General features: G+C 47.7%; 18 non-coding genes across 18 annotated transcripts; all 18 read left to right on the forward strand.

The window, feature by feature from the left end:
- The first annotated feature begins 158 nt into the window (after positions 1–158).
- On the forward strand, positions 159–350 carry LOC142724081 (U2 spliceosomal RNA). Its single transcript, XR_012875930.1, has one exon. It is a non-coding gene; the product is annotated as a U2 spliceosomal RNA (small nuclear RNA).
- A 1,292-nt stretch (positions 351–1,642) lies between these two features.
- On the forward strand, positions 1,643–1,833 carry LOC142724158 (U2 spliceosomal RNA). Its single transcript, XR_012875999.1, has one exon. It is a non-coding gene; the product is annotated as a U2 spliceosomal RNA (small nuclear RNA).
- Positions 1,834–3,121: 1,288 nt separating this feature from the next.
- Positions 3,122–3,312, forward strand: LOC142724159 (U2 spliceosomal RNA). The gene has a single exon (XR_012876000.1). It is a non-coding gene; the product is annotated as a U2 spliceosomal RNA (small nuclear RNA).
- Positions 3,313–4,608: 1,296 nt separating this feature from the next.
- On the forward strand, positions 4,609–4,799 carry LOC142724161 (U2 spliceosomal RNA). Its single transcript, XR_012876002.1, has one exon. It is a non-coding gene; the product is annotated as a U2 spliceosomal RNA (small nuclear RNA).
- A 1,292-nt stretch (positions 4,800–6,091) lies between these two features.
- LOC142724141 (U2 spliceosomal RNA) lies at positions 6,092–6,274 on the forward strand. The gene has a single exon (XR_012875984.1). It is a non-coding gene; the product is annotated as a U2 spliceosomal RNA (small nuclear RNA).
- Positions 6,275–7,574: 1,300 nt separating this feature from the next.
- LOC142724139 (U2 spliceosomal RNA) lies at positions 7,575–7,757 on the forward strand. Its single transcript, XR_012875983.1, has one exon. It is a non-coding gene; the product is annotated as a U2 spliceosomal RNA (small nuclear RNA).
- A 1,304-nt stretch (positions 7,758–9,061) lies between these two features.
- LOC142724163 (U2 spliceosomal RNA) lies at positions 9,062–9,252 on the forward strand. Its single transcript, XR_012876003.1, has one exon. It is a non-coding gene; the product is annotated as a U2 spliceosomal RNA (small nuclear RNA).
- A 1,288-nt stretch (positions 9,253–10,540) lies between these two features.
- Positions 10,541–10,731, forward strand: LOC142724164 (U2 spliceosomal RNA). Its single transcript, XR_012876004.1, has one exon. It is a non-coding gene; the product is annotated as a U2 spliceosomal RNA (small nuclear RNA).
- Positions 10,732–12,035: 1,304 nt separating this feature from the next.
- Positions 12,036–12,226, forward strand: LOC142724165 (U2 spliceosomal RNA). The gene has a single exon (XR_012876005.1). It is a non-coding gene; the product is annotated as a U2 spliceosomal RNA (small nuclear RNA).
- Positions 12,227–13,514: 1,288 nt separating this feature from the next.
- On the forward strand, positions 13,515–13,705 carry LOC142724166 (U2 spliceosomal RNA). The gene has a single exon (XR_012876006.1). It is a non-coding gene; the product is annotated as a U2 spliceosomal RNA (small nuclear RNA).
- Positions 13,706–14,997: 1,292 nt separating this feature from the next.
- On the forward strand, positions 14,998–15,188 carry LOC142724167 (U2 spliceosomal RNA). The gene has a single exon (XR_012876007.1). It is a non-coding gene; the product is annotated as a U2 spliceosomal RNA (small nuclear RNA).
- Positions 15,189–16,476: 1,288 nt separating this feature from the next.
- LOC142724168 (U2 spliceosomal RNA) lies at positions 16,477–16,667 on the forward strand. Its single transcript, XR_012876008.1, has one exon. It is a non-coding gene; the product is annotated as a U2 spliceosomal RNA (small nuclear RNA).
- A 1,271-nt stretch (positions 16,668–17,938) lies between these two features.
- LOC142724169 (U2 spliceosomal RNA) lies at positions 17,939–18,129 on the forward strand. Its single transcript, XR_012876009.1, has one exon. It is a non-coding gene; the product is annotated as a U2 spliceosomal RNA (small nuclear RNA).
- A 1,300-nt stretch (positions 18,130–19,429) lies between these two features.
- On the forward strand, positions 19,430–19,620 carry LOC142724138 (U2 spliceosomal RNA). The gene has a single exon (XR_012875982.1). It is a non-coding gene; the product is annotated as a U2 spliceosomal RNA (small nuclear RNA).
- Positions 19,621–20,916: 1,296 nt separating this feature from the next.
- Positions 20,917–21,107, forward strand: LOC142724170 (U2 spliceosomal RNA). Its single transcript, XR_012876010.1, has one exon. It is a non-coding gene; the product is annotated as a U2 spliceosomal RNA (small nuclear RNA).
- Positions 21,108–22,391: 1,284 nt separating this feature from the next.
- Positions 22,392–22,582, forward strand: LOC142724171 (U2 spliceosomal RNA). Its single transcript, XR_012876011.1, has one exon. It is a non-coding gene; the product is annotated as a U2 spliceosomal RNA (small nuclear RNA).
- A 1,293-nt stretch (positions 22,583–23,875) lies between these two features.
- Positions 23,876–24,066, forward strand: LOC142724174 (U2 spliceosomal RNA). Its single transcript, XR_012876013.1, has one exon. It is a non-coding gene; the product is annotated as a U2 spliceosomal RNA (small nuclear RNA).
- Positions 24,067–25,354: 1,288 nt separating this feature from the next.
- LOC142724175 (U2 spliceosomal RNA) lies at positions 25,355–25,545 on the forward strand. Its single transcript, XR_012876014.1, has one exon. It is a non-coding gene; the product is annotated as a U2 spliceosomal RNA (small nuclear RNA).
- The last annotated feature ends 974 nt before the right edge of the window (positions 25,546–26,519 follow it).

Raw genomic sequence — 26,519 nt, forward strand, 5'->3', positions numbered from 1 at the left:
CTGTCTGGCTTCCTCTCCGGCCTTTATTCACCTCCCGTGTAGCTGTGAGTGTGTGAGCCTGCAGGGCCCCATGGAATTTCCTAGAAGTAGGCTGAATCGCTGCAAGGGCTGAACAGCAGTATCGGGCAGGCTCGGGCAACGCGCGGCCCGTTCGGGTTATCGCTTCTCGGCCTTTTGGCTAAGATCAAGTGTAGTATCTGTTCTTATCAGTTTAATATCTGATACGTCCCCTATCTGGGGACCATATATTAAATGGATTTTTAGAACAGGGAGATGGAAATAGAGCTTGCTCTGTCCCACTCCACGCATTGACCTGGTATTGCAGTATTTCCAGGACCGGTGCACCCTTTCCTTATGTGTTGACTAAAAGCAGATTCCAAAAGTGTTTTTTGTCTTTGCTATTGTTTCTGTCTTTCTGAAGGGATCTCCCCTTTTAATCCCATTATTTCAACACCTGTTGGACAATGCATGAGTGATAATGAGCTCATTGATTAAATGCAATTAATGAATAGATTGCCACCTCTTGTTGTGTGTCGTCTGTGTTTCTGTGTTTCCGGCATTTCACATTGGAACACCTCATTCACCTTCCTTGTCTTCTCTCCGCCCTCCCTTTTAGGTAAGTTAAAGAGCTGCACCTGAGCCAGCCACTGATTGATTGATTGATTGATTGATTGATTGATTGATTGATTGATTGATTGATTGATGCAGCACAACAGTCAAATAGTGGAGTGGAGTAGGGGAACAGCAAACAGCCAATAAAGCAGCCCGCCCGCTCGCCTGCCCGCCACAATGGACCTACCTGTGTACACTAGATGGATGTGATGGAATGTACTGTCGTCCCTACATTTCAAGAAGAAGTAAGAATTGCAGTTGCAACAAAGCCTTGCTTGCCTACAAAGAGAGCAGCAATTTGGATTTGTTACTATGTTACCTAGAAGAATAACAAACTGTGCAAGGATGGAGGTTGTAGGAGCAAGGAGAAGTTGTCTGTAAAGTTGGTGGATGCCTATTTTCCATTTTGCAGTCCCTTGTCTCCCTCTTGTGGCCTCCTGGAGGCAACTAGCTGTGCAAAAAAAAGACAGCCTGGCGGCCGGCTGTTGCAGTGTTGCCCTCTCAGGCAACACTGAGTGACTGACTGAGCCTCACCGTCTTATATAAAGTTCAGACGGAACTTTGCACGTGTCATAGTGGAGCCCTCAGGATTCCAGAGCCAGCTTTCTGACATCATAATGGGGCCTCAGAGATAAAAGCCTGGGCCCAGGCAGTGTTGGTCAGTGCTGCTCAGCAGGCAGCACTGGACTGGACTGGATTACAGCTGATACAAGGTGTGAAGGAACAAGGGGTGGCTGTGGGCATGCACTTGCTGCCGCTGCCAGTGTTTATCTGCATGGCAGCAGGGCATTTGGGCGTTGCCAGGAAGGCGTTTTTATGTAGATTCCTCCTCTTTCAGCACTGCATTGCGGTGCAAGCAAAAGAAGCAAATCCTGTCTGGCTTCCTCTCCGGCCTTTATTCACCTCCCGTGTAGCTGTGAGTGTGTGAGCCTGCAGGGCCCCATGGAATTGCCTAGAAGTAGGCTGAATCGCTGCAAGGGCTGAACAGCAGTATCGGGCAGGCTCGGGCAACGCGCGGCCCGTTCGGGTTATCGCTTCTCGGCCTTTTGGCTAAGATCAAGTGTAGTATCTGTTCTTATCAGTTTAATATCTGATACGTCCCCTATCTGGGGACCATATATTAAATGGATTTTTAGAACAGGGAGATGGAAATAGAGCTTGCTCTGTCCACTCCACGCATTGACCTGGTATTGCAGTATTTCCAGGACCGGTGCACCCTTTCCTTATGTGTTGACTAAAAGCAGATTCCAAAAGTGTTTTTTGTCTTTGCTATTGTTTCTGTCTTTCTGAAGGGATCTCCCCTTTTAATCCCATTATTTCAACACCTGTTGGACAATGCATGAGTGATAATGAGCTCATTGATTAAATGCAATTAATGAATAGATTGCCACCTCTTGTTGTGTGTCGTCTGTGTTTCTGTGTTTCCGGCATTTCACATTGGAACACCTCATTCACCTTCCTTGTCTTCTCTCCGCCCTCCCTTTTAGGTAAGTTAAAGAGCTGCACCTGAGCCAGCCACTGATTGATTGATTGATTGATTGATTGATTGATTGATTGATTGATTGATTGATGCAGCACAACAGTCAAATAGTGGAGTGGAGTAGGGGAACAGCAAACAGCCAATAAAGCAGCCCGCCCGCTCGCCTGCCCGCCACAATGGACCTACCTGTGTACACTAGATGGATGTGATGGAATGTACTGTCGTCCCTACATTTCAAGAAGAAGTAAGAATTGCAGTTGCAACAAAGCCTTGCTTGCCTACAAAGAGAGCAGCAATTTGGATTTGTTACTATGTTACCTAGAAGAATAACAAACTGTGCAAGGATGGAGGTTGTAGGAGCAAGGAGAAGTTGTCTGTAAAGTTGGTGGATGCCTATTTTCCATTTTGCAGTCCCTTGTCTCCCTCTTGTGGCCTCCTGGAGGCAACTAGCTGTGCAAAAAAAAGACAGCCTGGCGGCCGGCTGTTGCAGTGTTGCCCTCTCAGGCAACACTGAGTGACTGACTGAGCCTCACCGTCTTATATAAAGTTCAGACGGAACTTTGCACGTGTCATAGTGGAGCCCTCAGGATTCCAGAGCCAGCTTTCTGACATCATAATGGGGCCTCAGAGATAAAAGCCTGGGCCCAGGCAGTGTTGGTCAGTGCTGCTCAGCAGGCAGCACTGGACTGGACTGGATTACAGCTGATACAAGGTGTGAAGGAACAAGGGGTGGCTGTGGGCATGCACTTGCTGCCGCTGCCAGTGTTTATCTGCATGGCAGCAGGGCATTTGGGCGTTGCCAGGAAGGCGTTTTTATGTAGATTCCTCCTCTTTCAGCACTGCATTGTGGTGCAAGCAAAAGAAGCAAATCCTGTCTGGCTTCCTCTCCGGCCTTTATTCACCTCCCGTGTAGCTGTGAGTGTGTGAGCCTGCAGGGCCCCATGGAATTGCCTAGAAGTAGGCTGAATCGCTGCAAGGGCTGAACAGCAGTATCGGGCAGGCTCGGGCAACGCGCGGCCCGTTCGGGTTATCGCTTCTCGGCCTTTTGGCTAAGATCAAGTGTAGTATCTGTTCTTATCAGTTTAATATCTGATACGTCCCCTATCTGGGGACCATATATTAAATGGATTTTTAGAACAGGGAGATGGAAATAGAGCTTGCTCTGTCCACTCCACGCATTGACCTGGTATTGCAGTATTTCCAGGACCGGTGCACCCTTTCCTTATGTGTTGACTAAAAGCAGATTCCAAAAGTGTTTTTTGTCTTTGCTATTGTTTCTGTCTTTCTGAAGGGATCTCCCCTTTTAATCCCATTATTTCAACACCTGTTGGACAATGCATGAGTGATAATGAGCTCATTGATTAAATGCAATTAATGAATAGATTGCCACCTCTTGTTGTGTGTCGTCTGTGTTTCTGTGTTTCCGGCATTTCACATTGGAACACCTCATTCACCTTCCTTGTCTTCTCTCCGCCCTCCCTTTTAGGTAAGTTAAAGAGCTGCACCTGAGCCAGCCACTGATTGATTGATTGATTGATTGATTGATTGATTGATTGATTGATTGATTGATTGATTGATGCAGCACAACAGTCAAATAGTGGAGTGGAGTAGGGGAACAGCAAACAGCCAATAAAGCAGCCCGCCCGCTCGCCTGCCCGCCACAATGGACCTACCTGTGTACACTAGATGGATGTGATGGAATGTACTGTCGTCCCTACATTTCAAGAAGAAGTAAGAATTGCAGTTGCAACAAAGCCTTGCTTGCCTACAAAGAGAGCAGCAATTTGGATTTGTTACTATGTTACCTAGAAGAATAACAAACTGTGCAAGGATGGAGGTTGTAGGAGCAAGGAGAAGTTGTCTGTAAAGTTGGTGGATGCCTATTTTCCATTTTGCAGTCCCTTGTCTCCCTCTTGTGGCCTCCTGGAGGCAACTAGCTGTGCAAAAAAAAGACAGCCTGGCGGCCGGCTGTTGCAGTGTTGCCCTCTCAGGCAACACTGAGTGACTGACTGAGCCTCACCGTCTTATATAAAGTTCAGACGGAACTTTGCACGTGTCATAGTGGAGCCCTCAGGATTCCAGAGCCAGCTTTCTGACATCATAATGGGGCCTCAGAGATAAAAGCCTGGGCCCAGGCAGTGTTGGTCAGTGCTGCTCAGCAGGCAGCACTGGACTGGACTGGATTACAGCTGATACAAGGTGTGAAGGAACAAGGGGTGGCTGTGGGCATGCACTTGCTGCCGCTGCCAGTGTTTATCTGCATGGCAGCAGGGCATTTGGGCGTTGCCAGGAAGGCGTTTTTATGTAGATTCCTCCTCTTTCAGCACTGCATTGTGGTGCAAGCAAAAGAAGCAAATCCTGTCTGGCTTCCTCTCCGGCCTTTATTCACCTCCCGTGTAGCTGTGAGTGTGTGAGCCTGCAGGGCCCCATGGAATTGCCTAGAAGTAGGCTGAATCGCTGCAAGGGCTGAACAGCAGTATCGGGCAGGCTCGGGCAACGCGCGGCCCGTTCGGGTTATCGCTTCTCGGCCTTTTGGCTAAGATCAAGTGTAGTATCTGTTCTTATCAGTTTAATATCTGATACGTCCCCTATCTGGGGACCATATATTAAATGGATTTTTAGAACAGGGAGATGGAAATAGAGCTTGCTCTGTCCACTCCACGCATTGACCTGGTATTGCAGTATTTCCAGGACCGGTGCACCCTTTCCTTATGTGTTGACTAAAAGCAGATTCCAAAAGTGTTTTTTGTCTTTGCTATTGTTTCTGTCTTTCTGAAGGGATCTCCCCTTTTAATCCCATTATTTCAACACCTGTTGGACAATGCATGAGTGATAATGAGCTCATTGATTAAATGCAATTAATGAATAGATTGCCACCTCTTGTTGTGTGTCGTCTGTGTTTCTGTGTTTCCGGCATTTCACATTGGAACACCTCATTCACCTTCCTTGTCTTCTCTCCGCCCTCCCTTTTAGGTAAGTTAAAGAGCTGCACCTGAGCCAGCCACTGATTGATTGATTGATTGATTGATTGATTGATTGATTGATTGATTGATTGATGCAGCACAACAGTCAAATAGTGGAGTGGAGTAGGGGAACAGCAAACAGCCAATAAAGCAGCCCGCCCGCTCGCCTGCCCGCCACAATGGACCTACCTGTGTACACTAGATGGATGTGATGGAATGTACTGTCGTCCCTACATTTCAAGAAGAAGTAAGAATTGCAGTTGCAACAAAGCCTTGCTTGCCTACAAAGAGAGCAGCAATTTGGATTTGTTACTATGTTACCTAGAAGAATAACAAACTGTGCAAGGATGGAGGTTGTTTGTAGGAGCAAGGAGAAGTTGTCTGTAAAGTTGGTGGATGCCTATTTTCCATTTTGCAGTCCCTTGTCTCCCTCTTGTGGCCTCCTGGAGGCAACTAGCTGTGCAAAAAAAAGACAGCCTGGCGGCCGGCTGTTGCAGTGTTGCCCTCTCAGGCAACACTGAGTGACTGACTGAGCCTCACCGTCTTATATAAAGTTCAGACGGAACTTTGCACGTGTCATAGTGGAGCCCTCAGGATTCCAGAGCCAGCTTTCTGACATCATAATGGGGCCTCAGAGATAAAAGCCTGGGCCCAGGCAGTGTTGGTCAGTGCTGCTCAGCAGGCAGCACTGGACTGGACTGGATTACAGCTGATACAAGGTGTGAAGGAACAAGGGGTGGCTGTGGGCATGCACTTGCTGCCGCTGCCAGTGTTTATCTGCATGGCAGCAGGGCATTTGGGCGTTGCCAGGAAGGCGTTTTTATGTAGATTCCTCCTCTTTCAGCACTGCATTGTGGTGCAAGCAAAAGAAGCAAATCCTGTCTGGCTTCCTCTCCGGCCTTTATTCACCTCCCGTGTAGCTGTGAGTGTGTGAGCCTGCAGGGCCCCATGGAATTGCCTAGAAGTAGGCTGAATCGCTGCAAGGGCTGAACAGCAGTATCGGGCAGGCTCGGGCAACGCGCGGCCCGTTCGGGTTATCGCTTCTCGGCCTTTTGGAAGTGTAGTATCTGTTCTTATCAGTTTAATATCTGATAAGTCCCCTATCTGGGGACCATATATTAAATGGATTTTTAGAACAGGGAGATGGAAATAGAGCTTGCTCTGTCCACTCCACGCATTGACCTGGTATTGCAGTATTTCCAGGACCGGTGCACCCTTTCCTTATGTGTTGACTAAAAGCAGATTCCAAAAGTGTTTTTTGTCTTTGCTATTGTTTCTGTCTTTCTGAAGGGATCTCCCCTTTTAATCCCATTATTTCAACACCTGTTGGACAATGCATGAGTGATAATGAGCTCATTGATTAAATGCAATTAATGAATAGATTGCCACCTCTTGTTGTGTGTCGTCTGTGTTTCTGTGTTTCCGGCATTTCACATTGGAACACCTCATTCACCTTCCTTGTCTTCTCTCCGCCCTCCCTTTTAGGTAAGTTAAAGAGCTGCACCTGAGCCAGCCACTGATTGATTGATTGATTGATTGATTGATTGATTGATTGATTGATTGATTGATTGATTGATTGATGCAGCACAACAGTCAAATAGTGGAGTGGAGTAGGGGAACAGCAAACAGCCAATAAAGCAGCCCGCCCGCTCGCCTGCCCGCCACAATGGACCTACCTGTGTACACTAGATGGATGTGATGGAATGTACTGTCGTCCCTACATTTCAAGAAGAAGTAAGAATTGCAGTTGCAACAAAGCCTTGCTTGCCTACAAAGAGAGCAGCAATTTGGATTTGTTACTATGTTACCTAGAAGAATAACAAACTGTGCAAGGATGGAGGTTGTAGGAGCAAGGAGAAGTTGTCTGTAAAGTTGGTGGATGCCTATTTTCCATTTTGCAGTCCCTTGTCTCCCTCTTGTGGCCTCCTGGAGGCAACTAGCTGTGCAAAAAAAAGACAGCCTGGCGGCCGGCTGTTGCAGTGTTGCCCTCTCAGGCAACACTGAGTGACTGACTGAGCCTCACCGTCTTATATAAAGTTCAGACGGAACTTTGCACGTGTCATAGTGGAGCCCTCAGGATTCCAGAGCCAGCTTTCTGACATCATAATGGGGCCTCAGAGATAAAAGCCTGGGCCCAGGCAGTGTTGGTCAGTGCTGCTCAGCAGGCAGCACTGGACTGGACTGGATTACAGCTGATACAAGGTGTGAAGGAACAAGGGGTGGCTGTGGGCATGCACTTGCTGCCGCTGCCAGTGTTTATCTGCATGGCAGCAGGGCATTTGGGCGTTGCCAGGAAGGCGTTTTTATGTAGATTCCTCCTCTTTCAGCACTGCATTGTGGTGCAAGCAAAAGAAGCAAATCCTGTCTGGCTTCCTCTCCGGCCTTTATTCACCTCCCGTGTAGCTGTGAGTGTGTGAGCCTGCAGGGCCCCATGGAATTGCCTAGAAGTAGGCTGAATCGCTGCAAGGGCTGAACAGCAGTATCGGGCAGGCTCGGGCAACGCGCGGCCCGTTCGGGTTATCGCTTCTCGGCCTTTTGGCTAAGATCAAGTGTAGTATCTGTTCTTATCAGTTTAATATCTGATACGTCCCCTATCTGGGGACCATATATTAAATGGATTTTTAGAACAGGGAGATGGAAATAGAGCTTGCTCTGTCCACTCCACGCATTGACCTGGTATTTCCAGGACCGGTGCACCCTTTCCTTATGTGTTGACTAAAAGCAGATTCCAAAAGTGTTTTTTGTCTTTGCTATTGTTTCTGTCTTTCTGAAGGGATCTCCCCTTTTAATCCCATTATTTCAACACCTGTTGGACAATGCATGAGTGATAATGAGCTCATTGATTAAATGCAATTAATGAATAGATTGCCACCTCTTGTTGTGTGTCGTCTGTGTTTCTGTGTTTCCGGCATTTCACATTGGAACACCTCATTCACCTTCCTTGTCTTCTCTCCGCCCTCCCTTTTAGGTAAGTTAAAGAGCTGCACCTGAGCCAGCCACTGATTGATTGATTGATTGATTGATTGATTGATTGATTGATTGATTGATTGATTGATTGATTGATTGATGCAGCACAACAGTCAAATAGTGGAGTGGAGTAGGGGAACAGCAAACAGCCAATAAAGCAGCCCGCCCGCTCGCCTGCCCGCCACAATGGACCTACCTGTGTACACTAGATGGATGTGATGGAATGTACTGTCGTCCCTACATTTCAAGAAGAAGTAAGAATTGCAGTTGCAACAAAGCCTTGCTTGCCTACAAAGAGAGCAGCAATTTGGATTTGTTACTATGTTACCTAGAAGAATAACAAACTGTGCAAGGATGGAGGTTGTAGGAGCAAGGAGAAGTTGTCTGTAAAGTTGGTGGATGCCTATTTTCCATTTTGCAGTCCCTTGTCTCCCTCTTGTGGCCTCCTGGAGGCAACTAGCTGTGCAAAAAAAAGACAGCCTGGCGGCCGGCTGTTGCAGTGTTGCCCTCTCAGGCAACACTGAGTGACTGACTGAGCCTCACCGTCTTATATAAAGTTCAGACGGAACTTTGCACGTGTCATAGTGGAGCCCTCAGGATTCCAGAGCCAGCTTTCTGACATCATAATGGGGCCTCAGAGATAAAAGCCTGGGCCCAGGCAGTGTTGGTCAGTGCTGCTCAGCAGGCAGCACTGGACTGGACTGGATTACAGCTGATACAAGGTGTGAAGGAACAAGGGGTGGCTGTGGGCATGCACTTGCTGCCGCTGCCAGTGTTTATCTGCATGGCAGCAGGGCATTTGGGCGTTGCCAGGAAGGCGTTTTTATGTAGATTCCTCCTCTTTCAGCACTGCATTGTGGTGCAAGCAAAAGAAGCAAATCCTGTCTGGCTTCCTCTCCGGCCTTTATTCACCTCCCGTGTAGCTGTGAGTGTGTGAGCCTGCAGGGCCCCATGGAATTGCCTAGAAGTAGGCTGAATCGCTGCAAGGGCTGAACAGCAGTATCGGGAAGGCTCGGGCAACGCGCGGCCCGTTCGGGTTATCGCTTCTCGGCCTTTTGGCTAAGATCAAGTGTAGTATCTGTTCTTATCAGTTTAATATCTGATACGTCCCCTATCTGGGGACCATATATTAAATGGATTTTTAGAACAGGGAGATGGAAATAGAGCTTGCTCTGTCCACTCCACGCATTGACCTGGTATTGCAGTATTTCCAGGACCGGTGCACCCTTTCCTTATGTGTTGACTAAAAGCAGATTCCAAAAGTGTTTTTTGTCTTTGCTATTGTTTCTGTCTTTCTGAAGGGATCTCCCCTTTTAATCCCATTATTTCAACACCTGTTGGACAATGCATGAGTGATAATGAGCTCATTGATTAAATGCAATTAATGAATAGATTGCCACCTCTTGTTGTGTGTCGTCTGTGTTTCTGTGTTTCCGGCATTTCACATTGGAACACCTCATTCACCTTCCTTGTCTTCTCTCCGCCCTCCCTTTTAGGTAAGTTAAAGAGCTGCACCTGAGCCAGCCACTGATTGATTGATTGATTGATTGATTGATTGATTGATTGATTGATTGATTGATGCAGCACAACAGTCAAATAGTGGAGTGGAGTAGGGGAACAGCAAACAGCCAATAAAGCAGCCCGCCCGCTCGCCTGCCCGCCACAATGGACCTACCTGTGTACACTAGATGGATGTGATGGAATGTACTGTCGTCCCTACATTTCAAGAAGAAGTAAGAATTGCAGTTGCAACAAAGCCTTGCTTGCCTACAAAGAGAGCAGCAATTTGGATTTGTTACTATGTTACCTAGAAGAATAACAAACTGTGCAAGGATGGAGGTTGTAGGAGCAAGGAGAAGTTGTCTGTAAAGTTGGTGGATGCCTATTTTCCATTTTGCAGTCCCTTGTCTCCCTCTTGTGGCCTCCTGGAGGCAACTAGCTGTGCAAAAAAAAGACAGCCTGGCGGCCGGCTGTTGCAGTGTTGCCCTCTCAGGCAACACTGAGTGACTGACTGAGCCTCACCGTCTTATATAAAGTTCAGACGGAACTTTGCACGTGTCATAGTGGAGCCCTCAGGATTCCAGAGCCAGCTTTCTGACATCATAATGGGGCCTCAGAGATAAAAGCCTGGGCCCAGGCAGTGTTGGTCAGTGCTGCTCAGCAGGCAGCACTGGACTGGACTGGATTACAGCTGATACAAGGTGTGAAGGAACAAGGGGTGGCTGTGGGCATGCACTTGCTGCCGCTGCCAGTGTTTATCTGCATGGCAGCAGGGCATTTGGGCGTTGCCAGGAAGGCGTTTTTATGTAGATTCCTCCTCTTTCAGCACTGCATTGCGGTGCAAGCAAAAGAAGCAAATCCTGTCTGGCTTCCTCTCCGGCCTTTATTCACCTCCCGTGTAGCTGTGAGTGTGTGAGCCTGCAGGGCCCCATGGAATTGCCTAGAAGTAGGCTGAATCGCTGCAAGGGCTGAACAGCAGTATCGGGCAGGCTCGGGCAACGCGCGGCCCGTTCGGGTTATCGCTTCTCGGCCTTTTGGCTAAGATCAAGTGTAGTATCTGTTCTTATCAGTTTAATATCTGATACGTCCCCTATCTGGGGACCATATATTAAATGGATTTTTAGAACAGGGAGATGGAAATAGAGCTTGCTCTGTCCACTCCACGCATTGACCTGGTATTGCAGTATTTCCAGGACCGGTGCACCCTTTCCTTATGTGTTGACTAAAAGCAGATTCCAAAAGTGTTTTTTGTCTTTGCTATTGTTTCTGTCTTTCTGAAGGGATCTCCCCTTTTAATCCCATTATTTCAACACCTGTTGGACAATGCATGAGTGATAATGAGCTCATTGATTAAATGCAATTAATGAATAGATTGCCACCTCTTGTTGTGTGTCGTCTGTGTTTCTGTGTTTCCGGCATTTCACATTGGAACACCTCATTCACCTTCCTTGTCTTCTCTCCGCCCTCCCTTTTAGGTAAGTTAAAGAGCTGCACCTGAGCCAGCCACTGATTGATTGATTGATTGATTGATTGATTGATTGATTGATTGATTGATTGATTGATTGATTGATTGATGCAGCACAACAGTCAAATAGTGGAGTGGAGTAGGGGAACAGCAAACAGCCAATAAAGCAGCCCGCCCGCTCGCCTGCCCGCCACAATGGACCTACCTGTGTACACTAGATGGATGTGATGGAATGTACTGTCGTCCCTACATTTCAAGAAGAAGTAAGAATTGCAGTTGCAACAAAGCCTTGCTTGCCTACAAAGAGAGCAGCAATTTGGATTTGTTACTATGTTACCTAGAAGAATAACAAACTGTGCAAGGATGGAGGTTGTAGGAGCAAGGAGAAGTTGTCTGTAAAGTTGGTGGATGCCTATTTTCCATTTTGCAGTCCCTTGTCTCCCTCTTGTGGCCTCCTGGAGGCAACTAGCTGTGCAAAAAAAAGACAGCCTGGCGGCCGGCTGTTGCAGTGTTGCCCTCTCAGGCAACACTGAGTGACTGACTGAGCCTCACCGTCTTATATAAAGTTCAGACGGAACTTTGCACGTGTCATAGTGGAGCCCTCAGGATTCCAGAGCCAGCTTTCTGACATCATAATGGGGCCTCAGAGATAAAAGCCTGGGCCCAGGCAGTGTTGGTCAGTGCTGCTCAGCAGGCAGCACTGGACTGGACTGGATTACAGCTGATACAAGGTGTGAAGGAACAAGGGGTGGCTGTGGGCATGCACTTGCTGCCGCTGCCAGTGTTTATCTGCATGGCAGCAGGGCATTTGGGCGTTGCCAGGAAGGCGTTTTTATGTAGATTCCTCCTCTTTCAGCACTGCATTGTGGTGCAAGCAAAAGAAGCAAATCCTGTCTGGCTTCCTCTCCGGCCTTTATTCACCTCCCGTGTAGCTGTGAGTGTGTGAGCCTGCAGGGCCCCATGGAATTGCCTAGAAGTAGGCTGAATCGCTGCAAGGGCTGAACAGCAGTATCGGGAAGGCTCGGGCAACGCGCGGCCCGTTCGGGTTATCGCTTCTCGGCCTTTTGGCTAAGATCAAGTGTAGTATCTGTTCTTATCAGTTTAATATCTGATACGTCCCCTATCTGGGGACCATATATTAAATGGATTTTTAGAACAGGGAGATGGAAATAGAGCTTGCTCTGTCCACTCCACGCATTGACCTGGTATTGCAGTATTTCCAGGACCGGTGCACCCTTTCCTTATGTGTTGACTAAAAGCAGATTCCAAAAGTGTTTTTTGTCTTTGCTATTGTTTCTGTCTTTCTGAAGGGATCTCCCCTTTTAATCCCATTATTTCAACACCTGTTGGACAATGCATGAGTGATAATGAGCTCATTGATTAAATGCAATTAATGAATAGATTGCCACCTCTTGTTGTGTGTCGTCTGTGTTTCTGTGTTTCCGGCATTTCACATTGGAACACCTCATTCACCTTCCTTGTCTTCTCTCCGCCCTCCCTTTTAGGTAAGTTAAAGAGCTGCACCTGAGCCAGCCACTGATTGATTGATTGATTGATTGATTGATTGATTGATTGATTGATTGATTGATGCAGCACAACAGTCAAATAGTGGAGTGGAGTAGGGGAACAGCAAACAGCCAATAAAGCAGCCCGCCCGCTCGCCTGCCCGCCACAATGGACCTACCTGTGTACACTAGATGGATGTGATGGAATGTACTGTCGTCCCTACATTTCAAGAAGAAGTAAGAATTGCAGTTGCAACAAAGCCTTGCTTGCCTACAAAGAGAGCAGCAATTTGGATTTGTTACTATGTTACCTAGAAGAATAACAAACTGTGCAAGGATGGAGGTTGTAGGAGCAAGGAGAAGTTGTCTGTAAAGTTGGTGGATGCCTATTTTCCATTTTGCAGTCCCTTGTCTCCCTCTTGTGGCCTCCTGGAGGCAACTAGCTGTGCAAAAAAAAGACAGCCTGGCGGCCGGCTGTTGCAGTGTTGCCCTCTCAGGCAACACTGAGTGACTGACTGAGCCTCACCGTCTTATATAAAGTTCAGACGGAACTTTGCACGTGTCATAGTGGAGCCCTCAGGATTCCAGAGCCAGCTTTCTGACATCATAATGGGGCCTCAGAGATAAAAGCCTGGGCCCAGGCAGTGTTGGTCAGTGCTGCTCAGCAGGCAGCACTGGACTGGACTGGATTACAGCTGATACAAGGTGTGAAGGAACAAGGGGTGGCTGTGGGCATGCACTTGCTGCCGCTGCCAGTGTTTATCTGCATGGCAGCAGGGCATTTGGGCGTTGCCAGGAAGGCGTTTTTATGTAGATTCCTCCTCTTTCAGCACTGCATTGCGGTGCAAGCAAAAGAAGCAAATCCTGTCTGGCTTCCTCTCCGGCCTTTATTCACCTCCCGTGTAGCTGTGAGTGTGTGAGCCTGCAGGGCCCCATGGAATTGCCTAGAAGTAGGCTGAATCGCTGCAAGGGCTGAACAGCAGTATCGGGCAGGCTCGGGCAACGCGCGGCCCGTTCGGGTTATCGCTTCTCGGCCTTTTGGCTAAGATCAAGTGTAGTATCTGTTCTTATCAGTTTAATATCTGATACGTCCCCTATCTGGGGACCATATATTAAATGGATTTTTAGAACAGGGAGATGGAAATAGAGCTTGCTCTGTCCACTCCACGCATTGACCTGGTATTGCAGTATTTCCAGGACCGGTGCACCCTTTCCTTATGTGTTGACTAAAAGCAGATTCCAAAAGTGTTTTTTGTCTTTGCTATTGTTTCTGTCTTTCTGAAGGGATCTCCCCTTTTAATCCCATTATTTCAACACCTGTTGGACAATGCATGAGTGATAATGAGCTCATTGATTAAATGCAATTAATGAATAGATTGCCACCTCTTGTTGTGTGTCGTCTGTGTTTCTGTGTTTCCGGCATTTCACATTGGAACACCTCATTCACCTTCCTTGTCTTCTCTCCGCCCTCCCTTTTAGGTAAGTTAAAGAGCTGCACCTGAGCCAGCCACTGATTGATTGATTGATTGATTGATTGATTGATTGATTGATTGATTGATTGATTGATGCAGCACAACAGTCAAATAGTGGAGTGGAGTAGGGGAACAGCAAACAGCCAATAAAGCAGCCCGCCCGCTCGCCTGCCCGCCACAATGGACCTACCTGTGTACACTAGATGGATGTGATGGAATGTACTGTCGTCCCTACATTTCAAGAAGAAGTAAGAATTGCAGTTGCAACAAAGCCTTGCTTGCCTACAAAGAGAGCAGCAATTTGGATTTGTTACTATGTTACCTAGAAGAATAACAAACTGTGCAAGGATGGAGGTTGTAGGAGCAAGGAGAAGTTGTCTGTAAAGTTGGTGGATGCCTATTTTCCATTTTGCAGTCCCTTGTCTCCCTCTTGTGGCCTCCTGGAGGCAACTAGCTGTGCAAAAAAAAGACAGCCTGGCGGCCGGCTGTTGCAGTGTTGCCCTCTCAGGCAACACTGAGTGACTGACTGAGCCTCACCGTCTTATATAAAGTTCAGACGGAACTTTGCACGTGTCATAGTGGAGCCCTCAGGATTCCAGAGCCAGCTTTCTGACATCATAATGGGGCCTCAGAGATAAAAGCCTGGGCCCAGGCAGTGTTGGTCAGTGCTGCTCAGCAGGCAGCACTGGACTGGACTGGATTACAGCTGATACAAGGTGTGAAGGAACAAGGGGTGGCTGTGGGCATGCACTTGCTGCCGCTGCCAGTGTTTATCTGCATGGCAGCAGGGCATTTGGGCGTTGCCAGGAAGGCGTTTTTATGTAGATTCCTCCTCTTTCAGCACTGCATTGTGGTGCAAGCAAAAGAAGCAAATCCTGTCTGGCTTCCTCTCCGGCCTTTATTCACCTCCCGTGTAGCTGTGAGTGTGTGAGCCTGCAGGGCCCCATGGAATTGCCTAAAAGTAGGCTGAATCGCTGCAAGGGCTGAACAGCAGTATCGGGCAGGCTCGGGCAACGCGCGGCCCGTTCGGGTTATCGCTTCTCGGCCTTTTGGCTAAGATCAAGTGTAGTATCTGTTCTTATCAGTTTAATATCTGATACGTCCCCTATCTGGGGACCATATATTAAATGGATTTTTAGAACAGGGAGATGGAAATAGAGCTTGCTCTGTCCACTCCACGCATTGACCTGGTATTGCAGTATTTCCAGGACCGGTGCACCCTTTCCTTATGTGTTGACTAAAAGCAGATTCCAAAAGTGTTTTTTGTCTTTGCTATTGTTTCTGTCTTTCTGAAGGGATCTCCCCTTTTAATCCCATTATTTCAACACCTGTTGGACAATGCATGAGTGATAATGAGCTCATTGATTAAATGCAATTAATGAATAGATTGCCACCTCTTGTTGTGTGTCGTCTGTGTTTCTGTGTTTCCGGCATTTCACATTGGAACACCTCATTCACCTTCCTTGTCTTCTCTCCGCCCTCCCTTTTAGGTAAGTTAAAGAGCTGCACCTGAGCCAGCCACTGATTGATTGATTGATTGATTGATTGATTGATTGATTGATTGATTGATTGATGCAGCACAACAGTCAAATAGTGGAGTGGAGTAGGGGAACAGCAAACAGCCAATAAAGCAGCCCGCCCGCTCGCCTGCCCGCCACAATGGACCTACCTGTGTACACTAGATGGATGTGATGGAATGTACTGTCGTCCCTACATTTCAAGAAGAAGTAAGAATTGCAGTTGCAACAAAGCCTTGCTTGCCTACAAAGAGAGCAGCAATTTGGATTTGTTACTATGTTACCTAGAAGAATAACAAACTGTGCAAGGATGGAGGTTGTAGGAGCAAGGAGAAGTTGTCTGTAAAGTTGGTGGATGCCTATTTTCCATTTTGCAGTCCCTTGTCTCCCTCTTGTGGCCTCCTGGAGGCAACTAGCTGTGCAAAAAAAAGACAGCCTGGCGGCCGGCTGTTGCAGTGTTGCCCTCTCAGGCAACACTGAGTGACTGACTGAGCCTCACCGTCTTATATAAAGTTCAGACGGAACTTTGCACGTGTCATAGTGGAGCCCTCAGGATTCCAGAGCCAGCTTTCTGACATCATAATGGGGCCTCAGAGATAAAAGCCTGGGCCCAGGCAGTGTTGGTCAGTGCTGCTCAGCAGGCAGCACTGGACTGGACTGGATTACAGCTGATACAAGGTGTGAAGGAACAAGGGGTGGCTGTGGGCATGCACTTGCTGCCGCTGCCAGTGTTTATCTGCATGGCAGCAGGGCATTTGGGCGTTGCCAGGAAGGCGTTTTTATGTAGATTCCTCCTCTTTCAGCACTGCATTGTGGTGCAAGCAAAAGAAGCAAATCCTGTCTGGCTTCCTCTCCGGCCTTTATTCACCTCCCGTGTAGCTGTGAGTGTGTGAGCCTGCAGGGCCCCATGGAATTGCCTAGAAGTAGGCTGAATCGCTGCAAGGGCTGAACAGCAGTATCGGGCAGGCTCGGGCAACGCGCGGCCCGTTCGGGTTATCGCTTCTCGGCCTTTTGGCTAAGATCAAGTGTAGTATCTGTTCTTATCAGTTTAATATCTGATACGTCCCCTATCTGGGGACCATATATTAAATGGATTTTTAGAACAGGGAGATGGAAATAGAGCTTGCTCTGTCCACTCCACGCATTGACCTGGTATTGCAGTATTTCCAGGACCGGTGCACCCTTTCCTTATGTGTTGACTAAAAGCAGATTCCAAAAGTGTTTTTTGTCTTTGCTATTGTTTCTGTCTTTCTGAAGGGATCTCCCCTTTTAATCCCATTATTTCAACACCTGTTGGACAATGCATGAGTGATAATGAGCTCATTGATTAAATGCAATTAATGAATAGATTGCCACCTCTTGTTGTGTGTCGTCTGTGTTTCTGTGTTTCCGGCATTTCACATTGGAACACCTCATTCACCTTCCTTGTCTTCTCTCCGCCCTCCCTTTTAGGTAAGTTAAAGAGCTGCACCTGAGCCAGCCACTGATTGATTGATTGATTGATTGATTGATTGATTGATTGATTGATTGATTGATTGATGCAGCACAACAGTCAAATAGTGGAGTGGAGTAGGGGAACAGCAAACAGCCAATAAAGCAGCCCGCCCGCTCGCCTGCCCGCCACAATGGACCTACCTGTGTACACTAGATGGATGTGATGGAATGTACTGTCGTCCCTACATTTCAAGAAGAAGTAAGAATTGCAGTTGCAACAAAGCCTTGCTTGCCTACAAAGAGAGCAGCAATTTGGATTTGTTACTATGTTACCTAGAAGAATAACAAACTGTGCAAGGATGGAGGTTGTAGGAGCAAGGAGAAGTTGTCTGTAAAGTTGGTGGATGCCTATTTTCCATTTTGCAGTCCCTTGTCTCCCTCTTGTGGCCTCCTGGAGGCAACTAGCTGTGCAAAAAAAAGACAGCCTGGCGGCCGGCTGTTGCAGTGTTGCCCTCTCAGGCAACACTGAGTGACTGACTGAGCCTCACCGTCTTATATAAAGTTCAGACGGAACTTTGCACGTGTCATAGTGGAGCCCTCAGGATTCCAGAGCCAGCTTTCTGACATCATAATGGGGCCTCAGAGATAAAAGCCTGGGCCCAGGCAGTGTTGGTCAGTGCTGCTCCTGGATTACAGCTGATACAAGGTGTGAAGGAACAAGGGGTGGCTGTGGGCATGCACTTGCTGCCGCTGCCAGTGTTTATCTGCATGGCAGCAGGGCATTTGGGCGTTGCCAGGAAGGCGTTTTTATGTAGATTCCTCCTCTTTCAGCACTGCATTGTGGTGCAAGCAAAAGAAGCAAATCCTGTCTGGCTTCCTCTCCGGCCTTTATTCACCTCCCGTGTAGCTGTGAGTGTGTGAGCCTGCAGGGCCCCATGGAATTGCCTAGAAGTAGGCTGAATCGCTGCAAGGGCTGAACAGCAGTATCGGGCAGGCTCGGGCAACGCGCGGCCCGTTCGGGTTATCGCTTCTCGGCCTTTTGGCTAAGATCAAGTGTAGTATCTGTTCTTATCAGTTTAATATCTGATACGTCCCCTATCTGGGGACCATATATTAAATGGATTTTTAGAACAGGGAGATGGAAATAGAGCTTGCTCTGTCCACTCCACGCATTGACCTGGTATTGCAGTATTTCCAGGACCGGTGCACCCTTTCCTTATGTGTTGACTAAAAGCAGATTCCAAAAGTGTTTTTTGTCTTTGCTATTGTTTCTGTCTTTCTGAAGGGATCTCCCCTTTTAATCCCATTATTTCAACACCTGTTGGACAATGCATGAGTGATAATGAGCTCATTGATTAAATGCAATTAATGAATAGATTGCCACCTCTTGTTGTGTGTCGTCTGTGTTTCTGTGTTTCCGGCATTTCACATTGGAACACCTCATTCACCTTCCTTGTCTTCTCTCCGCCCTCCCTTTTAGGTAAGTTAAAGAGCTGCACCTGAGCCAGCCACTGATTGATTGATTGATTGATTGATTGATTGATTGATTGATTGATTGATTGATTGATTGATTGATGCAGCACAACAGTCAAATAGTGGAGTGGAGTAGGGGAACAGCAAACAGCCAATAAAGCAGCCCGCCCGCTCGCCTGCCCGCCACAATGGACCTACCTGTGTACACTAGATGGATGTGATGGAATGTACTGTCGTCCCTACATTTCAAGAAGAAGTAAGAATTGCAGTTGCAACAAAGCCTTGCTTGCCTACAAAGAGAGCAGCAATTTGGATTTGTTACTATGTTACCTAGAAGAATAACAAACTGTGCAAGGATGGAGGTTGTAGGAGCAAGGAGAAGTTGTCTGTAAAGTTGGTGGATGCCTATTTTCCATTTTGCAGTCCCTTGTCTCCCTCTTGTGGCCTCCTGGAGGCAACTAGCTGTGCAAAAAAAAGACAGCCTGGCGGCCGGCTGTTGCAGTGTTGCCCTCTCAGGCAACACTGAGTGACTGACTGAGCCTCACCGTCTTATATAAAGTTCAGACGGAACTTTGCACGTGTCATAGTGGAGCCCTCAGGATTCCAGAGCCAGCTTTCTGACATCATAATGGGGCCTCAGAGATAAAAGCCTGGGCCCAGGCAGTGTTGGTCAGTGCTGCTCAGCAGGCAGCACTGGACTGGACTGGATTACAGCTGATACAAGGTGTGAAGGAACAAGGGGTGGCTGTGGGCATGCACTTGCTGCCGCTGCCAGTGTTTATCTGCATGGCAGCAGGGCATTTGGGCGTTGCCAGGAAGGCGTTTTTATGTAGATTCCTCCTCTTTCAGCACTGCATTGTGGTGCAAGCAAAAGAAGCAAATCCTGTCTGGCTTCCTCTCCGGCCTTTATTCACCTCCCGTGTAGCTGTGAGTGTGTGAGCCTGCAGGGCCCCATGGAATTGCCTAGAAGTAGGCTGAATCGCTGCAAGGGCTGAACAGCAGTATCGGGCAGGCTCGGGCAACGCGCGGCCCGTTCGGGTTATCGCTTCTCGGCCTTTTGGCTAAGATCAAGTGTAGTATCTGTTCTTATCAGTTTAATATCTGATACGTCCCCTATCTGGGGACCATATATTAAATGGATTTATAGAACAGGGAGATGGAAATAGAGCTTGCTCTGTCCACTCCACGCATTGACCTGGTATTGCAGTATTTCCAGGACCGGTGCACCCTTTCCTTATGTGTTGACTAAAAGCAGATTCCAAAAGTGTTTTTTGTCTTTGCTATTGTTTCTGTCTTTCTGAAGGGATCTCCCCTTTTAATCCCATTATTTCAACACCTGTTGGACAATGCATGAGTGATAATGAGCTCATTGATTAAATGCAATTAATGAATAGATTGCCACCTCTTGTTGTGTGTCGTCTGTGTTTCTGTGTTTCCGGCATTTCACATTGGAACACCTCATTCACCTTCCTTGTCTTCTCTCCGCCCTCCCTTTTAGGTAAGTTAAAGAGCTGCACCTGAGCCAGCCACTGATTGATTGATTGATTGATTGATTGATTGATTGATTGATTGATTGATTGATTGATTGATGCAGCACAACAGTCAAATAGTGGAGTGGAGTAGGGGAACAGCAAACAGCCAATAAAGCAGCCCGCCCGCTCGCCTGCCCGCCACAATGGACCTACCTGTGTACACTAGATGGATGTGATGGAATGTACTGTCGTCCCTACATTTCAAGAAGAAGTAAGAATTGCAGTTGCAACAAAGCCTTGCTTGCCTACAAAGAGAGCAGCAATTTGGATTTGTTACTATGTTACCTAGAAGAATAACAAACTGTGCAAGGATGGAGGTTGTAGGAGCAAGGAGAAGTTGTCTGTAAAGTTGGTGGATGCCTATTTTCCATTTTGCAGTCCCTTGTCTCCCTCTTGTGGCCTCCTGGAGGCAACTAGCTGTGCAAAAAAAAGACAGCCTGGCGGCCGGCTGTTGCAGTGTTGCCCTCTCAGGCAACACTGAGTGACTGACTGAGCCTCACCGTCTTATATAAAGTTCAGACGGAACTTTGCACGTGTCATAGTGGAGCCCTCAGGATTCCAGAGCCAGCTTTCTGACATCATAATGGGGCCTCAGAGATAAAAGCCTGGGCCCAGGCAGTGTTGGTCAGTGCTGCTCAGCAGGCAGCACTGGACTGGACTGGATTACAGCTGATACAAGGTGTGAAGGAACAAGGGGTGGCTGTGGGCATGCACTTGCTGCCGCTGCCAGTGTTTATCTGCATGGCAGCAGGGCATTTGGGCGTTGCCAGGAAGGCGTTTTTATGTAGATTCCTCCTCTTTCAGCACTGCATTGTGGTGCAAGCAAAAGAAGCAAATCCTGTCTGGCTTCCTCTCCGGCCTTTATTCACCTCCCGTGTAGCTGTGAGTGTGTGAGCCTGCAGGGCCCCATGGAATTGCCTAGAAGTAGGCTGAATCGCTGCAAGGGCTGAACAGCAGTATCGGGCAGGCTCGGGCAACGCGCGGCCCGTTCGGGTTATCGCTTCTCGGCCTTTTGGCTAAGATCAAGTGTAGTATCTGTTCTTATCAGTTTAATATCTGATACGTCCCCTATCTGGGGACCATATATTAAATGGATTTTTAGAACAGGGAGATGGAAATAGAGCTTGCTCTGTCCACTCCACGCATTGACCTGGTATTGCAGTATTTCCAGGACCGGTGCACCCTTTCCTTATGTGTTGACTAAAAGCAGATTCCAAAAGTGTTTTTTGTCTTTGCTATTGTTTCTGTCTTTCTGAAGGGATCTCCCCTTTTAATCCCATTATTTCAACACCTGTTGGACAATGCATGAGTGATAATGAGCTCATTGATTAAATGCAATTAATGAATAGATTGCCACCTCTTGTTGTGTGTCGTCTGTGTTTCTGTGTTTCCGGCATTTCACATTGGAACACCTCATTCACCTTCCTTGTCTTCTCTCCGCCCTCCCTTTTAGGTAAGTTAAAGAGCTGCACCTGAGCCAGCCACTGATTGATTGATTGATTGATTGATTGATTGATTGATTGATTGATTGATGCAGCACAACAGTCAAATAGTGGAGTGGAGTAGGGGAACAGCAAACAGCCAATAAAGCAGCCCGCCCGCTCGCCTGCCCGCCACAATGGACCTACCTGTGTACACTAGATGGATGTGATGGAATGTACTGTCGTCCCTACATTTCAAGAAGAAGTAAGAATTGCAGTTGCAACAAAGCCTTGCTTGCCTACAAAGAGAGCAGCAATTTGGATTTGTTACTATGTTACCTAGAAGAATAACAAACTGTGCAAGGATGGAGGTTGTAGGAGCAAGGAGAAGTTGTCTGTAAAGTTGGTGGATGCCTATTTTCCATTTTGCAGTCCCTTGTCTCCCTCTTGTGGCCTCCTGGAGGCAACTAGCTGTGCAAAAAAAAGACAGCCTGGCGGCCGGCTGTTGCAGTGTTGCCCTCTCAGGCAACACTGAGTGACTGACTGAGCCTCACCGTCTTATATAAAGTTCAGACGGAACTTTGCACGTGTCATAGTGGAGCCCTCAGGATTCCAGAGCCAGCTTTCTGACATCATAATGGGGCCTCAGAGATAAAAGCCTGGGCCCAGGCAGTGTTGGTCAGTGCTGCTCAGCAGGCAGCACTGGACTGGACTGGATTACAGCTGATACAAGGTGTGAAGGAACAAGGGGTGGCTGTGGGCATGCACTTGCTGCCGCTGCCAGTGTTTATCTGCATGGCAGCAGGGCATTTGGGCGTTGCCAGGAAGGCGTTTTTATGTAGATTCCTCCTCTTTCAGCACTGCATTGTGGTGCAAGCAAAAGAAGCAAATCCTGTCTGGCTTCCTCTCCGGCCTTTATTCACCTCCCGTGTAGCTGTGAGTGTGTGAGCCTGCAGGGCCCCATGGAATTGCCTAGAAGTAGGCTGAATCGCTGCAAGGGCTGAACAGCAGTATCGGGCAGGCTCGGGCAACGCGCGGCCCGTTCGGGTTATCGCTTCTCGGCCTTTTGGCTAAGATCAAGTGTAGTATCTGTTCTTATCAGTTTAATATCTGATACGTCCCCTATCTGGGGACCATATATTAAATGGATTTTTAGAACAGGGAGATGGAAATAGAGCTTGCTCTGTCCACTCCACGCATTGACCTGGTATTGCAGTATTTCCAGGACCGGTGCACCCTTTCCTTATGTGTTGACTAAAAGCAGATTCCAAAAGTGTTTTTTGTCTTTGCTATTGTTTCTGTCTTTCTGAAGGGATCTCCCCTTTTAATCCCATTATTTCAACACCTGTTGGACAATGCATGAGTGATAATGAGCTCATTGATTAAATGCAATTAATGAATAGATTGCCACCTCTTGTTGTGTGTCGTCTGTGTTTCTGTGTTTCCGGCATTTCACATTGGAACACCTCATTCACCTTCCTTGTCTTCTCTCCGCCCTCCCTTTTAGGTAAGTTAAAGAGCTGCACCTGAGCCAGCCACTTGATTGATTGATTGATTGATTGATTGATTGATTGATTGATTGATTGATTGATTGATGCAGCACAACAGTCAAATAGTGGAGTGGAGTAGGGGAACAGCAAACAGCCAATAAAGCAGCCCGCCCGCTCGCCTGCCCGCCACAATGGACCTACCTGTGTACACTAGATGGATGTGATGGAATGTACTGTCGTCCCTACATTTCAAGAAGAAGTAAGAATTGCAGTTGCAACAAAGCCTTGCTTGCCTACAAAGAGAGCAGCAATTTGGATTTGTTACTATGTTACCTAGAAGAATAACAAACTGTGCAAGGATGGAGGTTGTAGGAGCAAGGAGAAGTTGTCTGTAAAGTTGGTGGATGCCTATTTTCCATTTTGCAGTCCCTTGTCTCCCTCTTGTGGCCTCCTGGAGGCAACTAGCTGTGCAAAAAAAAGACAGCCTGGCGGCCGGCTGTTGCAGTGTTGCCCTCTCAGGCAACACTGAGTGACTGACTGAGCCTCACCGTCTTATATAAAGTTCAGACGGAACTTTGCACGTGTCATAGTGGAGCCCTCAGGATTCCAGAGCCAGCTTTCTGACATCATAATGGGGCCTCAGAGATAAAAGCCTGGGCCCAGGCAGTGTTGGTCAGTGCTGCTCAGCAGGCAGCACTGGACTGGACTGGATTACAGCTGATACAAGGTGTGAAGGAACAAGGGGTGGCTGTGGGCATGCACTTGCTGCCGCTGCCAGTGTTTATCTGCATGGCAGCAGGGCATTTGGGCGTTGCCAGGAAGGCGTTTTTATGTAGATTCCTCCTCTTTCAGCACTGCATTGTGGTGCAAGCAAAAGAAGCAAATCCTGTCTGGCTTCCTCTCCGGCCTTTATTCACCTCCCGTGTAGCTGTGAGTGTGTGAGCCTGCAGGGCCCCATGGAATTGCCTAGAAGTAGGCTGAATCGCTGCAAGGGCTGAAAAGCAGTATCGGGCAGGCTCGGGCAACGCGCGGCCCGTTCGGGTTATCGCTTCTCGGCCTTTTGGCTAAGATCAAGTGTAGTATCTGTTCTTATCAGTTTAATATCTGATACGTCCCCTATCTGGGGACCATATATTAAATGGATTTTTAGAACAGGGAGATGGAAATAGAGCTTGCTCTGTCCACTCCACGCATTGACCTGGTATTGCAGTATTTCCAGGACCGGTGCACCCTTTCCTTATGTGTTGACTAAAAGCAGATTCCAAAAGTGTTTTTTGTCTTTGCTATTGTTTCTGTCTTTCTGAAGGGATCTCCCCTTTTAATCCCATTATTTCAACACCTGTTGGACAATGCATGAGTGATAATGAGCTCATTGATTAAATGCAATTAATGAATAGATTGCCACCTCTTGTTGTGTGTCGTCTGTGTTTCTGTGTTTCCGGCATTTCACATTGGAACACCTCATTCACCTTCCTTGTCTTCTCTCCGCCCTCCCTTTTAGGTAAGTTAAAGAGCTGCACCTGAGCCAGCCACTGATTGATTGATTGATTGATTGATTGATTGATTGATTGATTGATTGATTGATGCAGCACAACAGTCAAATAGTGGAGTGGAGTAGGGGAACAGCAAACAGCCAATAAAGCAGCCCGCCCGCTCGCCTGCCCGCCACAATGGACCTACCTGTGTACACTAGATGGATGTGATGGAATGTACTGTCGTCTCTACATTTCAAGAAGAAGTAAGAATTGCAGTTGCAACAAAGCCTTGCTTGCCTACAAAGAGAGCAGCAATTTGGATTTGTTACTATGTTACCTAGAAGAATAACAAACTGTGCAAGGATGGAGGTTGTAGGAGCAAGGAGAAGTTGTCTGTAAAGTTGGTGGATGCCTATTTTCCATTTTGCAGTCCCTTGTCTCCCTCTTGTGGCCTCCTGGAGGCAACTAGCTGTGCAAAAAAAAGACAGCCTGGCGGCCGGCTGTTGCAGTGTTGCCCTCTCAGGCAACACTGAGTGACTGACTGAGCCTCACCGTCTTATATAAAGTTCAGACGGAACTTTGCACGTGTCATAGTGGAGCCCTCAGGATTCCAGAGCCAGCTTTCTGACATCATAATGGGGCCTCAGAGATAAAAGCCTGGGCCCAGGCAGTGTTGGTCAGTGCTGCTCAGCAGGCAGCACTGGACTGGACTGGATTACAGCTGATACAAGGTGTGAAGGAACAAGGGGTGGCTGTGGGCATGCACTTGCTGCCGCTGCCAGTGTTTATCTGCATGGCAGCAGGGCATTTGGGCGTTGCCAGGAAGGCGTTTTTATGTAGATTCCTCCTCTTTCAGCACTGCATTGTGGTGCAAGCAAAAGAAGCAAATCCTGTCTGGCTTCCTCTCCGGCCTTTATTCACCTCCCGTGTAGCTGTGAGTGTGTGAGCCTGCAGGGCCCCATGGAATTGCCTAGAAGTAGGCTGAATCGCTGCAAGGGCTGAACAGCAGTATCGGGCAGGCTCGGGCAACGCGCGGCCCGTTCGGGTTATCGCTTCTCGGCCTTTTGGCTAAGATCAAGTGTAGTATCTGTTCTTATCAGTTTAATATCTGATACGTCCCCTATCTGGGGACCATATATTAAATGGATTTTTAGAACAGGGAGATGGAAATAGAGCTTGCTCTGTCCACTCCACGCATTGACCTGGTATTGCAGTATTTCCAGGACCGGTGCACCCTTTCCTTATGTGTTGACTAAAAGCAGATTCCAAAAGTGTTTTTTGTCTTTGCTATTGTTTCTGTCTTTCTGAAGGGATCTCCCCTTTTAATCCCATTATTTCAACACCTGTTGGACAATGCATGAGTGATAATGAGCTCATTGATTAAATGCAATTAATGAATAGATTGCCACCTCTTGTTGTGTGTCGTCTGTGTTTCTGTGTTTCCGGCATTTCACATTGGAACACCTCATTCACCTTCCTTGTCTTCTCTCCGCCCTCCCTTTTAGGTAAGTTAAAGAGCTGCACCTGAGCCAGCCACTGATTGATTGATTGATTGATTGATTGATTGATTGATTGATTGATTGATTGATGCAGCACAACAGTCAAATAGTGGAGTGGAGTAGGGGAACAGCAAACAGCCAATAAAGCAGCCCGCCCGCTCGCCTGCCCGCCACAATGGACCTACCTGTGTACACTAGATGGATGTGATGGAATGTACTGTCGTCCCTACATTTCAAGAAGAAGTAAGAATTGCAGTTGCAACAAAGCCTTGCTTGCCTACAAAGAGAGCAGCAATTTGGATTTGTTACTATGTTACCTAGAAGAATAACAAACTGTGCAAGGATGGAGGTTGTAGGAGCAAGGAGAAGTTGTCTGTAAAGTTGGTGGATGCCTATTTTCCATTTTGCAGTCCCTTGTCTCCCTCTTGTGGCCTCCTGGAGGCAACTAGCTGTGCAAAAAAAAGACAGCCTGGCGGCCGGCTGTTGCAGTGTTGCCCTCTCAGGCAACACTGAGTGACTGACTGAGCCTCACCGTCTTATATAAAGTTCAGACGGAACTTTGCACGTGTCATAGTGGAGCCCTCAGGATTCCAGAGCCAGCTTTCTGACATCATAATGGGGCCTCAGAGATAAAAGCCTGGGCCCAGGCAGTGTTGGTCAGTGCTGCTCAGCAGGCAGCACTGGACTGGACTGGATTACAGCTGATACAAGGTG

This window comes from Rhinoderma darwinii, unplaced genomic scaffold (assembly GCF_050947455.1).
Source record: "Rhinoderma darwinii isolate aRhiDar2 unplaced genomic scaffold, aRhiDar2.hap1 Scaffold_572, whole genome shotgun sequence".
NCBI lineage: Eukaryota > Metazoa > Chordata > Amphibia > Anura > Rhinodermatidae > Rhinoderma > Rhinoderma darwinii.